We start from the raw sequence: 15,319 nt of genomic DNA, 5'->3' as shown, positions 1-15,319 counted from the left end.
TTTGTCAATTTTTTTAAGTTGGCAGCAAATTTGCCCAAAAATGGCGGATGATTGCGGTACTTTCTATATCTAGTGACTTTAAAAGCACTGTACAACTAGTGCCACAATGCTCAGAAAAGCCCCGGAAAATATGCGAACTAATTTTGAAATAATTCAGGCTGGCCAATAGAAAGTGTACAAAACGACGCGATACATTCCGCGCCATATTTATTAATTATTCCGTTTTGACAGTTGACGCTTCACGTTATTCTAGTTTACACTTTGCTTCTTGTATTTGCTTTATTTTACGTTTTTCGTCTCCAGTTTTATACCAACTCGTCTTTTTCAAGACGCATATAGCTTGGATCTACGATCTGATAAGGTATTTAATTCCCTTAGTGTTTTTAAAATTTGCATCAGAATGCTCGGTCTAAATTTCTAGCGCCCTGTCGGGGACTTTCTGAGCGTGGTGCCACTGTAACTACAGCGACTGTACAGGTTTTTTTTTGAGAGCTTTAGTTAAACGTTTCCGGGAAAGTAAAATAGGTAGGTTTTTGAAAATTTGTACTTAGGAGTTACTCTGAAGGTCGAATCGATGTAAAATATTTTCAAAATGGCCACACATCCGGAAACACCGGAAGTAGATAGTACCTTCGTTATTTTAAATGACAACCCCTATTTTTTATTGTATTTGTGGATTCTACGTAAAATTTCAGTTCTTTTGATACCCACATGTCGATATCTGCCATTTATGGTTTTTAAGTTATTTTGACTTTATGAAAAAAATGGCGGATGCAGATGGTACCTTGATAATTGATTACTTGAAAAGGGAAAGAGAATGAATAAGGCTTTCTTTTAGTGCACATCATATGGGTATCAAAAGATCTGAAATTTCATGTAGAATCTAAAAACCGAATAAAAAATAGGGGTTGCCATTTAAAATAACGAAGTTACTAGTTAGTTCCGGTATTTCCGGAAGTGCTACCATTTTGAAATATTTTACATCGATTCGGCCTTCAGAGTAACTTCTAAGTAAATTTTCAAAAACCTACCTATTTTACTTTCCCAGAAACGTTTAACTAAAGCTCCCAAAAAACACCCTGTATATTGACAGTGTGGCTAATAATGCTCCATGTCGAGCATGTTTTTTTTTTAATTTATCATTGAGCTGATTGGTTTAACCAAATTAGTAGATTTTGCTATTGTTACAATAATGCTGTTACAATTGTGTAAAACAAGATAAATTCATCACCTTGGTTTCATGTTAATGCTGCTGTGCCACCCTCGACTTGCAAACACACTTAAGGACCAAATAACAAGTAAAGGTTGTAAAGCTTAGAGACGTGTGAAAGCTTTTAAAGTTTAACAAAAGTAAAATAGAGGAACCTTCCGCCATCTTTGATTTTGGACCAAGGTCATGGCGTTGGTGAAGGGGATTCCGTCTTAACCTAGATACAAACCACACGAGACATTAGCTAAGATAAGAACCCAATTTACTTTATCCAAAATATTTTCCTCATCTAGGACGATTCCCCTAAAAGTAGTTCAAAATCGCAGAAGCGGTTCCGAACGGACGGACAAAACGCAAAGAGGCACATTTTTTTTTAATTCTTAAAAATGCGCTAAAAATTCAGGAGTCATGAAAAATAATCACATTAATTTTTTTTAATAAGATGGTGGAAAATACCACAGCGAACAAATTCAACACAAACATAAAAGAAACAACATCCGACTCATCGCACAAGCCGATAACAAACATCGTGATTGAATTTAAAGTCAACTTCTTGCAAGCACTCTAACTACGTACACAAAATCTCCCAGATACCCTACATTATCTAAACACCATGTATATTATCTCAAATGAAAGCCACCCACACCTGTGGAAAATTTCGAGACTAATCTTCAACCTAACAAATGATAAAGCTAACCTTGACATCAAAACAGGAGAATGAAATTTAATTAAATCCAAATTCAATTCAGTGCTGCCCTCTCTTATCACACGAGAGTAGCTCTAGGGACTTTGGCTGTTCGTTGTTTGTTAACATGATTCTTTTCTTTCGATTTCTCCTCAGTTTTTCGGGTTTCTTCGGAACCCTTTTCTTCTTTTTTCTTTTTGACGTTGTTGACTTATTCGATCGACTACATCGTCTTTCTCGGTTTCATCAAAGTGACTGTTCAAGCTTCCTTGCTTTTTCGAATTTCTTACGGTATTTTGCCTGCCTCATTGTCTTCTTCTTTGACACCCAAGCGTCACATTTAGCCTTCTTGTTCGATTACCTTGGTTGTGTTGGCTGTTTGTATTCTTCCAACTTCCAAGTTTTTTTTGCTTTTTTCAACTATTGCAGATTTCTCGATTACTGTTTGTGTTTGGTTGGTTTGTGTTGGTGTTTTCCTGTTCCTTACGGACTTTTTCAGTTTCTTTTTAATTGTTTGTACCTATTTTCTCATTTCTCAACCTTTTTGTTCTTCTACTTTGGTAGCTTCAGTTTTTTAGTTTGTTGCAATTCCCCTACTGTTCCTTGTTTTCGTTTTCTTTGTGTCGCCTTCTTTTGTTATTTCGACTTCAACTTGCTTGCCTTTCTCGACTTCTTTTGTTTCTGCATCGTCTTCGATTTCTTCATATTTCCCGGCTTCTTTGTCTCATTCGGTTGCTTCCGGTTCTATGACTCCCTTGAATTCTTCGCATGTTTTCGGACTGCATCTTTAGTTTCTTCTAATTTGCGAATATTTCAATTGCTTCATCTTCCACCAATTACGGACAATAGCTCTAAGCTATTTTGGGAGGACTGTTTTAAAACTAAATTACATTTGAAACAAAAATACTTTGCATTTGTAGGTCACTCGCCAGAATAAACTCGAATCTGCTCCAATCGTGTACGTGTAATTTTCAATAATTGATGAAAGAGCGAGAGAACCTGATGGAAATCGATTTTGTTTTACTCGAGACTTTGAATGGATGGCTAAATTGTGTACTTCAACTTGGAAAGTGTATTTTCGTAGCGAGCGGCATGAATAAAAAGTTGGTCAATTGGCTGCTTCCGAGAGCTTTTAGATCAAATTACAATGGAGCTTGACGCATAGTCGACCTTCCATATCGTGTTAATTACTGTTTGTTACCTGATAGGCGCAGAGGTGGTAATTTTATTACGCGAAATATTGACGTCAACCGTATTGTCTATACAATGGGGTTGCGGAGGTGGGTGTACGAAACTTGGGAGAGCAGTTTTAACCACTTGATCAATACCGATCCCTGACATAGTAAATACGAAATGTGGACAACTGAAAGGACCCGAGATAGAGTACAGCTTATGCTAATTGTAGGTTTCTTGCGCGTCTCTAAATGGACGATAATCTCCGCAATTTTAGACACTGTTTGTTTTGGATTTTCTCCAAGGGATTTTCTGTCCTGTGATTGCCCAAAAATGATGTGGATGTAAGCGATCTCTACAGGAGAGCATTGATACTATTTTAAAATTGATATTGATGGTATTGTTTGGGTGTTCTTTCACTTCTTCGACATTCACATGCAGTGACAAATACATTTTCGAACATTTCCGAAACGTTTCAAAAAATTTCCGACTCATTTCTTAAAACATTCAACATTTTGGAAAATATTTCCGAAAATCCCAAAACATGTCGAAAATTTTAACGTTTCTGTTTAAGAATCTTCTTAAAAAGCTAAAAGACTCGGAGATCACTCTAGAGAAATATATTAGAAATCTTCATGGAAACCGCCTTCAAAACCAACTGGAAACACTTTTTGAAAAAAAATCTTCGCAAACCTCCTAGGACCACCTTCGAGCACCCTTGTAAAAACTCTGAAAAGCCTCATTCTCTTATTAGTAAAAATCTTTTTGGAAAACTTTTACAGAAATTTTTTTTTATTTTTTGAAACATTTGACCTTTTTTTAATTTTTTAATTCTTTTAATCTTCTTGATTTACAAAAATTTTTTGAATCGCTTGAATTTTTTTCAAATACTAGTGCGTTATATTTTTCAACAGAGAATTAATATGTACCTAACCTCATTTTTTTAAATAGGATCCCATACATATTTATTCTAAAAAGATAGTATATTAAATGCTCTTTTCGAAATTGTAACACAAACAATTCAAATATCTTTTCAAAATTGTGTTGTATCATTATATCATATCATTATATCATTTGAACTTTTTTGAATATTTTAATTCTTTTACTTTTTGATTTTTTTACATTTTTTTGGAATCACTTGGTTTTGCAAATACTCCTAGTGTTTATATCTCTGAAAAGAGAATTATAATATGGTCAGGTAATCTAACCTAATTTTTTTTTAATAGGACACCCTATACAGTGTGTCAAGCGATGGGGTATACAAGAGGGAATTTTTTTAAAATATTGATTTATGAAAAAGATTTATTCATGATATTTTTTGCTTGCTTTGAAAGTACCAAAAAACGTTTCGATTGTTTATGGATTGATAGCTATACGCTATCTTGATTATAATGTAGAATGATAACTTTCAATAAAAAAAATTAATTTTATTATTTTTCCAGATTTCTATAAATAAATTTTAGATTATCGAAACGTTATTGGTACTTTCAAAGCAAGCAAAAAGTATCATGAAGAATAAATTTTTTCATAAATCAATATTTAAAAAAAAACATTCCCCATCGCTTTACACACTGTATATTTTATTTCAAAAAGATCTCATATTAAATGCTCTTAGAAATTGTAATGCTGAAAAATTAAAAAATGTAATGCTCTTTTTTGTTGTATTTTTTAAATCATTTGAACTTTTTTTAATTTTTTTAATATTTTTGATTTTTAAATTCTCTTGAATCACTTGAATTTTTTTGAAATACTAGTATTATATTTGTGAAAAGAGTATAACATGTATACGTGTTCAGCTAATCTAACCTCATTTTTTTTAATAGGACACCCTATATATTTTATTCCAAAAAGATCGCATATTAAATGCTCTTTTAGAAATTGTAACGTTAAAAAATTAAAATCCCTAAAGTTCTTTTTGAAATTTTGTTGTATTTTATAATCATTTGAACTTTTTTAATTCTTTTAATCTTTTTGATTTTTTGAAATTCTTTTGAATCACTTGAATTTATTTCAAATACTTCTAGTGTGTTATATTTCTGAAAAGAGGTATGTATACGTGGTCAGGTAACCTAACCTCATTTTTTTAAATAGGACACCAAAAATATCGCATATTAAATGCTCTTTTAGAAATTATAATGCTAAAAAATTATAAAATTTAAGGATCTTTTTGAAATTTTGTTGTATTTTTTAAATCTTTTGAACTTTTTTTAAATTTTTTAATCTTTGATTTTTATATTCACTTGAATTTTTTTCAAATACTAGTGTGTTATATTTCCCATGTATACGTAGTCATGGTATCTAACCTCATTTTTTTTAATAGGACACCCCTCGGGACACCCTATATATTTTATTCTAAAAAGATCACATATTAAACACTCTTTTCGAACAATTAAAAAACTCAAAAGATTTTTTTAATTTGTTTGAAAAGATCGCATTCGAAATTGTAACGCAAAAAAATTTAAAGATGTTTTTGAAAGTTTGTTGTATTTTTTGAATCTTTTGAACTTTTTTTAACTGTTAATCTTTTTGATCTTTTTTAATTTTTTGATTTACTTAAATTTTTTTCAAATACTCCTAGTGTGTTATATTTTTGAAAAAAGAATTAAATGTATACGTGGGCAGGAACCTAACCTCATTTTTTTATTCTAAAAGATATAAATGAAATGCTCTTTTCGAAATTGTAATACTAAAGGTTTAAACAAATCTTAAAAATTTAAAGATCATTTTGGCGGTATTTTTTGAATCATTTGAACTTTTTTAAATTTTTTGATTCATTTAATCTTTTTGATTTTCTAAAATTTTTTTGAAGTAACGTAGACACAATCGGGTCTCGGTAAGTATATCTTTCAGCAACGACACAGGTAGTGCAGATGAAATAAGATGTATCGAAGCAATCACGAATAATGTTCTCTAAACGGTTCGTTAATACTACAATTCAGGAACAATTATCGAAGTGTACGTTAACACACTTCCTGTGTAAGTAGGACACAGGTGATGGTTGGTAGAATTAAAGTAGAATTTTTCCAGCCGGTAATGTAGAAACTCATCTACCGAGCCATTCGCCCACATCAATCTTGCTAAAATGGCGGACCTAAATAAAACTGCGATGAACGCATACTTTACCAGTCAGCTTGCCACATTTATCAAATAGGGGTTGCGTTGACAATTTACTTTTTCATTATTAAGGACTACCATAAAATATCGTTCTTATATAATGTATACGTGGTCCGGTAATCTAACCTCAGTTTAACAGATCATATAAATTCTCTTTTCGAAATTCACTAAAAAATTGAAAATTGGCTAAAAAAAAATTTCTAATAATTCAGTTTTTTTAAATTTTGTATTTTTTTGAATTATTCGAACTTTTTAAAGTTTTTCAATTCTTCCTTTATTCTTTTTGATGTTTTAAATTTGAATCATTTGAATTTTAATATGCTACATTTGCCTTGTATATTAAAAAATATACAGGGTGTTCCACTAGGCCTGACAATATCCATATTTGATATTTATTACTGTATCGTTATTGGTACCTAATATGAAATATGCAAAATGTACGATATGTGAAGATTCAATATCAGCTGCAATATTAAAAAAAACTTCGTTCTCATATTTGTGCATATTTGATGTTACAAATGTTATTGCCCACATGAAATATGCTAAATCTATAATATGCGTAGATCATCAGCATCACCTGGAACATTTAAAATAATTTCATGTGCAAACACTCGATCATTCTCACATTTTTGCATATTTTTTGTTGCAATGTTATTGTTCACATAAAATATGCCAAATCAATGATATGCGGAGTTTTAATATTATTTGCAATATTTAAAATAATGTCGTGTGCAAACATTCGTACGTGGGTGGTACTCAATCGTTCTCATATTTTTGCATATTTCTTCTGCAATGCCATTGTTAACATAAATATGCAAAATCTTATATATTTAATATCAGATCATTTTTATTAACCTGAAATATACAAAATCTATTGGTTATTGTTTTCACATGTATATATTGACTATTCACTCGTCCCAATCCTAAAAGCGCACTTCTGGTCAAATCTCTCCTTCAATAGTCCAATTATGGCGATGTAATTCCGTATGTGCATTAAAAAAAAATGAAAATAATGACACTCGGTTTTAATGCGAGCTTAAACGAGAAGGTCGCAGATCTATGTTGTAATAATTAAATTCGACGCTAATGCATTTCGTCTCTTGGTTTAAATAAATCGTCGACCTTTTCTTTTTCGGTTTGCGAAATCGTCGCGAATTTTGGTTTGATCTGAGCGAACGCCGGGCGGTGCACCTAGTGGTCGTCGTCGCCGCCGCCGCCCGTGACGGTGGTCAGTTGTTGGTAATGAGCCTCTTGCGGTCAGTTGCTTCATAACCTTCGTGTCGATCATGTGATCTTCGCATGCGTTACTCCTCAGTTTTGTGCCTTTTCGTCCGCGGATTTGAGAGAAAGTAGTGTGGAAAAATGCGAAAAAGTGCAACTCCTTTGGATATCTCTAATTTAAAATTTTGAAGGTTTGTGCATTTTTTTTTCTCGTCGATTTAAAAATACGAGCTCTCCTTTTTTTTGGTCGATGCTTTCAATGAGGTTCGTTAACATCTTCACAAGGTATTTTGTGTTTATTGCGTTGTTGTTTTGTATCCGTTCGAAATTATGTAACCGGACCGTAATTGGTTGTCACAGAAATTCTTCCATATTTGATAAAAATAGTGCAAAGGTCTTTTCAACGTTTGATCAGGCGCATATGACTTCATTGTTGTACATCGTAAGGGTTTATCTAAAAATTTCGGCCGCGTGACCTTTTGAGGTTTTCTCGCTTAATCAAAGATTTATTGAAATTCTAATGAAGAAATGAGGAAGGAAATTATTCATGATTAATGATTAACGGGAAATATCCTTCGGCTATTGTTGGATGACGAATCCAAATTCAAAAGTTTAATTCCTGCACAATCGATGAATTGGCAATTAACGTTCCACTGTACTTGGAAATAAAACAATCGTGTCATCGGTTTTCGGTTTTGTCACGGCCCCATTTTGAAGAATTTTAAAAGTTCCAAGAATTTGAGTATTTTGAAGAAACCGATATCCCGAAGTGAAGAAGTCAAAGAAGAATTGGCCAGATTGAAAGGATGTTGTATAATTTCCCTACCAAATTTAATTTTCATAATTAATTAAGAACTTGAACTTAAAGAATCAAACGAATCATTAAAATCTGTAAAAATTTATCAAATCCCTCCTCGATTAGTATACTTTCCTGATACACGATTTGTAAAAGCTTAAGTCTATTAAGGCTTTAAGAGCTCATTATACTCTCGCGATACAAGATTTGTGAGCGCTTAAATTTTACAATGAAACTCGTGGTGATGGAAAAAGCTCCTCTCGATGATGATGTTCTCCTGATAGTCGAAATTTTTTACAAGAGTTTGCTAGATTTTCCTCCGTGTTTTGGAAGGAGAAACACGTCCCCGCAAATTATAGTATCCTGATACAAGATTCGTAAAAGTCTCACTCGTATGTATGCCGATGCAATTTTGCACCTGGTGATGGAAAATGCCCTCCTCGTTTATTACGTTCTCCTAGACGTTCTCCTGGTTGGTCTACAAGTGTTTCCTAACCGATTCTTCATGTATTAGGGATATAAACACCCGCTTATTATACTCGTCTGATACAAGAATTGTAAGAGCTTAAATATAACGATGAAATATATTTCGTGGTGATGGAAAAAGCTTCCCTCGATCATGATGTTCTCCTGATAGTCAGAAAATGTTTACAAGAGTTTGCTAGCCGTTCCTCCGTATATTGGAAGGAGAAACACCTCCCCGCACATTATAGTTATCCTGATACAAGATTTGTAAAAGTCTCACTCGTAAGTATGGCGATGCAATTTTGCACATGGTGATGGAAAAAGCTCTCCTTGTTTATTATGTTCTCCTGGTTGGTCTACAAGTGATTCCTGACCGATTCTTCGTGTATTAGGGACATAAACACTCGCTCATTATACTTTCGTGATACATGATTTGTAAAAACATAAGTCTATGCGTAACAACCTTTCGCTCATTATACTCTCCTGGTACTAGATTTGTAAGAGCTTAAATATTGCGATGAAATATATCTCGTGGTGATGGAAAAAGCTCCCCTCGATCATGATGTTCTCCTGGTATTCAGAAAATGTTTACAAGAGTTTACTAGCCTTTTCTCCGTGTAGTAGAGTGAGAAACACCTCCTCGCACATTATAGTATCCTGATAGAAGGTTTGTAAAGGTCTCATTCGTAAGTGTGGCGATGCAATTTTGCACCTGGTGATGGAAAAGGTCCTCCTCGTTTATAATGTTCTCCTCGTTGGTTTACAAGTTTCCCAACCGATTCTTCGTGTATTAGGGACATAAACACTCGGTCATTATATTTTCCTGATACATGATTTGTAAAAACTTAAGTCTAAATAGGTACTCCGCGTAACAACCTTTCGCTCATTATACTCTCCTGATACAAGATTTGTAAGAGCTTAAATATTGCGATGAAATATATCTCGTGGTGATGGAAAAAGCTTCCCTCGATCATGATATTCTCATAGTAATTGTCAATTTTTGGAGGGTTGTATCTCGGTAAGTATTGAACCTACAAAGCTGGTTCTGATCTCAAATTGTAGTAATTTTAGTCTACTTTCCAAACGCATAGACCATATTTTTTTAACAAAAGTCATAGTTCAGGACTTATTTTGAAAAATCGAGGAAAAAACAAAAGAAGTGCGAAAATTTCGCGGTTTTTCGAGTGACTAGTCGTAAGCGATTTCTAGTGTTAAATATGAATGAGCTATTCGTTTCGGAGAAATCATCACCAACTTCATTTTTCTATATGAGCCGAACAAAAAGTACATACTACTTGAGTAGCATTTTTTATTACGAATACAACGATGTACGGCATACCAAAAAAAAACAAAAATTGGAAGCTGTCGGTTTCAACAAGATGGCGCACAACGCCCTAATCGTGCGAGGGGACCTATCGGACAAATTTCCTCGAAAATGAAGAATAAGCTAACTCTTACACAGTTTTTCTGGGGATCAGAGGAACATAAAATCGAGGACCAATCACGAAAAAAAAATGCCATCACAATATTTACACTTTTACAAATCTTGTACAGTAAAATGAGTAAGACGGAGGATTAGTTAGCAAAACTCTTGCACATTTTTCTTGTAACCAGGAGAACATAGAGAATGTAGAGCGCTTTTTTTTACCACCAAGAGACATATTTCATCGTCATATTTAAATTTTTACAGATCTTGTATTGGGAGAGTATATCGAGAGAGAAGGTGTTTCTGCTCCTAATACATGGAGCATCAGTTAGCAAACTCTTGTAAAAAAAATTTTTGCTAACAATAACAACACAGTATGAGAGAAATATTTTTCCGCTATATTTAGACTAAAATTTTACAAATCTTGTATCAGGGGATTATAATGTGCAAGAGTTAGCATCAGTTAGTAAATTATTCTAAAAATTTTCTAACTACCAGGAGTACATTATGGGAGAAGAGGACTTTTCCGTCACCAAAACATATTCTATTGCCATATTTAAGACTTAAAACTGTTACAAAGTATCAAACAAGGTATTTCTGTCGCTAATAACACGAAGAATCGGTTAGGAAACTCTTGTAAACCAACACGGAGAACATAAACGAGGAGGACCTTTTCCATCACCAGGTGCAAAATTGCCTCCCCATACTTACGACTGAGACTTCTGCAAATCTTGTATCACGACACTATAATGCGCGGTGTTTCAGAGGATCAGCTAGCAAACTCTTATAAAGACTACCAGGAGAACATCATGACCGAGGGGAGCCTTTTCCATCACCACGAAATATATTTCATCGTACTATTTAAGCTCTTAAAATCGTGTATCAGGAGAGTATAATGAGTCAGAGATTGTTTTTGCTCCTAATATACGGAGTGTCAGTTATCAAACTCTTGTAAAATTGTCTGGCTGTCAAGATAACATGATGAATGAGGAGGGCCAATAGGAGACCAATAGAGGTCGCCATATTTAAACTGAAATTTTACGAATATTTTATCAGGAGAATATAATGTATAAGGTGTTGCGTCGATTTGATCAAATTTTCCAGATTTTTGTGATTCTTTCGAGGATTCTTTAAGTTCAAGTTCTTAATTAATTACTAAAATTAAATTAATGGAATGAGGTAGTGAAATTATTCAACATCCTTTGGATTTCTTTTGATCCTTTGAACTCGTCCAATTCTTCTTTGGATTCTTCATTTGGGGCATATCGGCTTCTTCAAACTATTCAAATTCTTGAAACCTGAAGCGTGGGCGTAAATTTCGGAGGGGGGGGGGAGTTAGAATACCCTCCAATAAACAAATAGTCGATTACCTTTTCCCAAAAGTTACTATGAGTGTGCTAGTGGAAGGAGAATTTGCTAGGAGTAAGTACACTGCGGGTTTTTTTAATTAGGTACTACCGTAAGTACTGAAGGGGGGGGGGCCTCCCTCTTTCCGGTGCTAGCCTTCCCTCATAAAATGTATAGCCCTTGGTTTTGGGGAATATTACCATATCCTCTTTTACTAAGATTTTCCGTCGCCTGTCTGTCTGTTCCATCGAGATTTCGGCCCCTGTGCCACCTAGAGACTTCGGGTTTTCGCTAATTGATAGCTGCTATCAGCTATTGTCTATATTTGCCCGTTACTCATCATTCACAGGTGTGCTACGCGGTAACACCCACGAGTTGAGTTTTGGAAAAATGCGAATGGGTCGATCACCCTTTCTCATGACAATGTTAGAGGAATAAGAGAAATTCCTGCACTACTGTTTTTTTTTTGAAAATGGCAATGAGACCCCCGGTGCCCCCACCCCAATAAAATGTGTAGCGCACAGAACTCGTGGTAATTTTTGGAAAGATGACCATACCTTCTTCTACTAAGAAGTATGGAATACAACGCAGCACCGTGTAAAAAATGAAAAAGGAAGATTCAATTACCTTTCCCCGTCACGACATTTAAAGATACACGGCAAGATATCATAATGACAAAACAATTATCAACCGGTTACCTGCAATTCCCGGTATACAAAGATAGGTAATTAAATTAACACATATCGCCTAACCTAAAAAGAAAAGAAAATTACCTCAAGAGGAATACAACCCGTCCCATTCGCGTAAAGACGCTTAGATAATTGCGATCCTCAATCCTTCCGTAACGAGGAAAAAAATTTACGACTTTCCAATTTAGGTTTTCAGGCTTTCTGTATACTGTTTCCTCGATTTTTACGACAGCGGTTACAATTTTTAGATGAAAAGCTTCAACCAATAGTACCTTTTGTGTTCGCGGTTATTTCTAATTGATATTGTGGTACTGTTAGATGCACACACACACTATTACGCCATCGATTTATCGATAGAGGTTCGGCTCCATTATACTAATTTACGTATTCAAATCTCCATTGTGGTTTTGGTGCATTGTCCTTTTGAAATGCACGAGATCGTTCAGCGCCGCCGCCGTCTTCCCCATTCCGCCAATTGTGCCAATTTGTAACTCCATTAAACGATGAATAAATATTTGCATTAGAAGCAAACAATGTCCCGATAATGGTGAGACGTATTTAAAAATAATGATGTCATGGCTTAAGAATTTAAGGTTGCGCGAGAACGGCGATTGAATACAAGGATTTCATCTCTTAATTGCCCTATTCACGAGCACTTACCGGGTGGTAACATTTTTTTTTGGGACGATCTACTTTGCCGTATCACACGGTATTAATAGAAACCGTTGTCGGATATCCTTTATTATTCTAAAAGACAGCGGAAACGTTTAATGATTAGCAGTTTTTGTTGCTCTTCGTACGGAGTATATCTGTACGGCGTTCGGCTGTTAATCTAAAACGGGGAAAAACCTTCCTGCGCTTTCAGGACGTTTTGTTTTCATTGCATTTAAATGGAGAAATTACACGTGGTATAAAAAAAACAATTAATTGTGTAATTTGAAAATTATATCATATACCAGTTGCTCGATATAGAAAAGCTATAACGCGAAAATTGGTTTTCATTTTTAATGTACGTGAAGGGTTACAGGATGTTGTTCCGTTGTCCCTTCTAATTGTAGTAAAATGTCATTTATACTTCTTTATATGTATCAAAATAAAATAATCATTTCTACAAAAGTTATAGCGAAAAAATGGCCGACGCGTTTATTAAAAGAGATACTTGAAACATTTTTGTGAGGACCTATTAAGGAATATCAAAAGCAATACTATTGTTTACCATAATTAATATGTTGTAAGAGAACGAGACAGTAGAAACAGTCCGCACTGATCTTTGGGGGAGGGGTGGGGGGGCACAACGTGTTAAGCACGCAGTTAAAAAGTATATTGCTGTGTGCCCCATTGCTAGTGCTAGCCTAAAAGAACCTCTGCATGACGTAATTTACACAACATCCCCCCCCCCCCCCTTGAATACAAAAAACAAATGGAATTATTAGTTTTTTCAATCTGCGAACTGATGATCTCCCTTAAATAGGTCCGATTTGTCTTCGACTTACCCTATAGCCTGTGTAGGAAAACCCGGAGGGATTAACCACGCTGGGAATTCGGTGTATAAGTTCGGGGAATTCTCTGGGAGGTCTTAGGATTTCCCAGGAATCTTTTGGGAAGTCGCGGCAATTTCGAGGAATTCTTTGGGAAGTCTCGAGAATTTCAAAGAATTCTTTGGGAAATCCCAGGAATTTTTTGGGAAGTCTTTGGAAATCCCAGGAATTCTTTAAGAAATCAGAAATCATTTTCGTATTGAGTAAGGTCACATTTACTCCAAAATTTGGTGAACGGCTTTTTCCCAAGGGACATACTGGGAATCGCAAACAATCTCCAAGAGAGCCTTTAGACTCTAACAGAGTCTTCTGGAGCTTTTAGACTTAAAATCCTCTTTTTAAGAGCACTTTTATAGGTGTCTGAGGAGTTAATAGCCAAAATTTGACATAAATAAACGTGCATATGGTGTTCTCGTACGAGACCTTAAGAGTTTTCGTTGTCCAAGAGTCCCCAGTGGTTTCTATAGCCACCTAGTTGCCTTTTAAGTTATGGCATACATAGTATTTTAAATAACAGTTCGATAATTTTCACATGTTTTCAACGAATGATCAAAATTTGTACGAATATTACTTCTGGTCTGGTCAAAAACCATATAATCAAATCATAACCATAAAATGAGCAAACATTACACCAAAAATGAAAACCATTTTAAAATAATACATGTTAACGGTATCAAATACGTGATTATGCATTGAGGTTAAATCAAGTCAATTTCAAAATTAAAGATTGAAATTTATAAAAAATATAAAAGTTACATATAAAATATAAATAAATTATGAATAAGTGTAAAGATGCATTAAATAACAAAAAATAACGTAAACTATACATTATGCTTTCTCAACCATCATTAAAAACAAGATCGAGACAGCTTTCCGCTTTTGAAAATTGCGTGGTTGCCCGCTCTCCAACGTGTGCATAATCGTAAGTTGCATGTACAGGGTGGAACCTCTCATTGTTATTATTTATTTACGCTTGAACTTCTTCGTATGATAGGCTTGTTATGCGCCATAGTTTTTAACGAAATTTTTGATTCTACAAAATTAGACGTCGTCTAGTATAAAAACAGTCACGTCAATCACTCAGGTAGCCGCCCATTGCAAAACTTATGTCTTTTTCTTGGGCTAGATAGAGATGAGAATATAATGGCATAATTTGTTTACACCTCACAGGCCAGTTTTGCAATGGGCGGCCACCTGGCGTGATTGGCATGACTGTTTATTACTAGTCGACGTCTAGCATCGATGAGCAAGAAGAATTAAGGTACTTAGAACTTCAGTTTTGACATCACCAGTAGACGTGTCTCGTTCACATGATTCCTTTTGCCTCTGTGAGCACTCTCCCCCTACGCTCTTACAATTTTTAGATCACTAAATAGGTTTCGGTTTCTTTCAGACGTCCCAATTGCCCTTGCTTGGTGAGTACCCTCCTCCGACACCGCTGCGATTACGATAAGGAGTCGAGGACTGTGTTTTGTAAAAATTAATTCCTTGCGCTGAGCCCTTTTAGAATATGAGGTATAAAGCCGTTTCTCCCCCTCCTCGATTTTGATTAGGGGTAAGAGCGAGGGTAAAAGAAAAAGGCGGTAGTTCCTTTATTTAGAATACCATGAAACATAAAACCAATTTTTAACTAAGCGCAAAAGCAAAAATAAAGA

At 34.7% G+C, this 15,319-nt stretch overlaps 1 protein-coding gene across 8 annotated transcripts in view; it reads left to right on the top strand.

Annotated features, from left to right (window-relative positions):
- The window catches only part of LOC116177673 (protein alan shepard), a 148,760-nt gene that overhangs the window by 78,950 nt on the left and 54,491 nt on the right, over positions 1 to 15,319 (top strand). The window contains exon 1 of one of the 8 annotated variants that reach the window (XM_031496712.1): positions 7,426 to 7,594. The exons of the other annotated variants lie outside the window; for them this stretch is intronic. The gene's annotated coding sequence lies outside the window, so the exon portion shown is untranslated. Of the gene's footprint in view, positions 1 to 7,425; positions 7,595 to 15,319 lie in introns of those variants that run through there. 8 annotated transcript variants of the gene reach the window in all.

Source organism: Photinus pyralis, unplaced genomic scaffold (assembly GCF_008802855.1).
Source record: "Photinus pyralis isolate 1611_PpyrPB1 unplaced genomic scaffold, Ppyr1.3 Ppyr1.4_LG8, whole genome shotgun sequence".
NCBI classification, from domain to species: Eukaryota; Metazoa; Arthropoda; class Insecta; order Coleoptera; family Lampyridae; genus Photinus; species Photinus pyralis.
This window is presented reverse-complemented; position numbering and strand designations above follow the sequence as displayed.